The sequence below is a fragment of the Mauremys reevesii genome, linkage group 14, assembly GCF_016161935.1.
Source record: "Mauremys reevesii isolate NIE-2019 linkage group 14, ASM1616193v1, whole genome shotgun sequence".
Classification (NCBI taxonomy): Eukaryota; Metazoa; Chordata; order Testudines; family Geoemydidae; genus Mauremys; species Mauremys reevesii.
This window is the reverse complement of record NC_052636.1, coordinates 8,445,402-8,448,221: the sequence shown is the minus strand read 5'-3', so window position 1 is coordinate 8,448,221 and position 2,820 is coordinate 8,445,402. Positions and strand designations below refer to the sequence as shown.

Sequence of the window (2,820 nt, the reverse complement as noted above, 5' to 3'; positions counted from 1 at the left end):
ACAACTCAACAGCTGGAAATACACCTGGATGACAAAACTGATTCAGAAATCAGAAGAGAATAATAATAGTACATTCAAACCAAAGTCCCCAAACAGACTAGTAGTGGTTTCTCAGCAGAAAATTTTCAGTTTGGGGAATTTTGTTTTCTCAGTCAGACCTTGCCAAGAGAAGATGGTTGAGTTGCCTCCTTCAGACCAGCTTGGCCTAGACACTAGCTCTGGTTCACTGTTGTGACCTTGCTCAGAATGGAGGTATTGTAATTATCTGGGGAGGTCCCAGGGTGTTAGGGGGAAATTATGAGGCTGTTCCCTTTTGAGATAAAAACTAAATAATGCAGGACTAGAGAATTTTTTTTTAGAAATCTGGGATTTAGACATTTTATTTGAAGCAGGGGGTGCAGCTGAGATTCTGAGAAGGCTTTTGTTTGCAAGAAGCAACATTGCTGGATCTGTCATTGTACCAAGGGGGGAGATGGTTGTCTATAAAGGAGAGTGAAGACTAAATACATCCGATGAGGATGGGATTTGAACCCATGCATGCAGAGCACAATGAATTAGCAGTCCACCACCTTAACCACTCGGCCACCTCATCTAAACTGCTAAAACAGGGACAGGAGGAGAAATCTAAGGCTGGCAGAGATAGGGACACTAAGACGTTTTTAAATACGAAGCGTAAGCAGGGGCTGAATGAGCTCCCCCCTCACATCTAGTGAGGAGCTGGGGGAAGACTTCAGGAACAGGCCGTGTTTGCACAGACACCCCTACTCTGCCTAGCTATGCAGCATGATGGGGCTGCTTCCCCAAAATGACCAGTTTGGGATGGTGGTTGGTTACAAATCACTTTAGCATTGAGTGGAATGAAATGTTATTCTCCTTCCTGTACGAGTGAAGGGCAGCAGAACGTACCTAGGCCGTCCTGACGGAGGGGTGGGTGGGGGAGGAATCGCTTTCATTGGACGGCAGAGAAGTGATGGAGGATGTCACCCTAACCCAGTGGTCCCCAAACATTTCACACTGCGCCCTCGTATCCATGGCTGTGGCCCCTCGGAAGCCGCGGTTGAGAACCGGGGCTGGGAGTGGGGCCGTTGTTTGCTGGGGAGAGGGGAGCGGACAGGGGTAAGGGAGTCAAGGCCCGGGCTGGGAGCCAGGGGCCCAGGCTGAGGGTGGGGTTGGGGAAGAGCTAGGACAGAGTGGGGCTCCCTCCCTGCCCTCCATGGGGGCTGGCTCAGGCCCTGAGGTGCCCCCATCAATCTTCCTCTGTGTCCCCCTAGGAGTCACGCCCCACATTTTGGGGACCACTGACCCCCTACTCGCTAAGCAGGGGCTGGTGATGCCAAAGCCCAGGGAAAGGGAGAACAAGTGCGGGGGCCCCAGCACCGGAACCATGACCCCCCCACTTCTGAGTGTGGCTCCGCCCCCTTCCACACCTTCCACCCACGGCCCCACCCACTGTCACCTCTGTTCCACCCCTTCCCCCACTGGCCCCACCCTGTCACTCCTTTACCCCGGCCCCGCTGCGGCCCCGAGACCAGAGAAACTCTGTGCCCCTGCTGTAGCCCCCGGGCCGTAGCAGGGAGTGGAGCTCCTCCAGCCCTGGGGCTGACATGGGGAGACTTTCCCAGGGGCCCAATTTGGCCAGGGCCCCAGTCATGGGCCCCACTGCCCCTTGGCGACGCAAGGTTTGGGAGGCTGAGCCCCGAGCCTCCATTACGAGCCGCCCAGGCTACCTCTGCTCAGTGGGTGGCCAGTCTCCCTGTGTCTCTGCTGTTCGTGCTGGGGAGCCTGGCTGGCCTTAGGGGTGGGGCCCCCGGCAGCCGCCCAGGGCTCCAGGGGGTCAAAGGGCACCGTGTGGCCGTGCAAAGGTGCTCACTGCTCTCCCCTGCCCCAGTGCTCCTCCGTGGCCCCACAGAGGCTGGGGGGAGCGAGGAGCAGCACTATGTGCTCCCTGCGTCCTGGTCACTTTCCCCACCTGGGCCGGGCTGTGAGGGGAGCATCAGAAGCTGCTGTTCTCTGCCCTCCCCTGACGCAGCCCGGCTGAGGAAAGTGACCTGGATGCAGGGAGCTCAGATGATGTCGCTTCTCGCCCCCCTGCCCCTGCTAGGGAAGGCTGCTGTGTGGTGTCTCCATGGCTGCACTTTCAGTGATGCAGGTTTCTCAATCCCATTGTTCCATGGGCATCCTACTAGATTGCCAGCTGCTTTTCAACTGCAGTGTGGAGACTGTGTGTGTGTGGGGAGAGACAGTGTGTGTCTTGAGGAAGAGTGAGTGTGTTGAGGTAGGTAGGAGCGGATCATTATTATCCCTACTTGAAAGAGGGAGAAGCTAAGGCTGAGAAAGGAGAATTGACTTGTCTTAGGTCACACAGCCAGTCAGTGGCAGAGTTGGGAATAGGACCCAAGAGCCCTGATTTTCAAACTAACCATCGGATCTTGAATTTCAGACATTGAATGACCTGAATAAAATATGCTCACATGAGCTTAGAATCAGACTGAACAGGTTTCAAACCTCCAGGAGGCTCTTACCTTCTAAACAGGGACGGCTGTTTTCTAGTAAAATCACTAAACGGGAAGGAGAAAACTCGAAAGAGGTTCCTCCTGGCGCTCACCTCCGTGAACCCGAATACTCTCTCAGTCCTCAAAGAGAGACCTGGAGAAGGAGACTTGCTGCAGCAAAGCCACAGGGGTCTCTGAGGTTTCCCTGGCCCCTCGCCCCTGTCCTGCCTGGCTGATGTCAGCATCTCTCTGTGAGGTCACCACCTCCCCACCACCTTGGACCAATAGGCTGAGGTCCTGCAAAAGGCCTTTGTGATGTCACTGCCAC

The 2,820-nt window shown here is 55.3% G+C and overlaps 1 non-coding gene across 1 annotated transcript; it reads right to left on the bottom strand.

Moving 5' to 3' along the window:
• Positions 1–510: 510 nt before the first annotated feature.
• On the bottom strand, positions 511–592 carry TRNAS-GCU. Its single transcript has one exon. It is a non-coding gene; the product is annotated as a tRNA-Ser (tRNA).
• Positions 593–2,820: the final 2,228 nt, after the last annotated feature.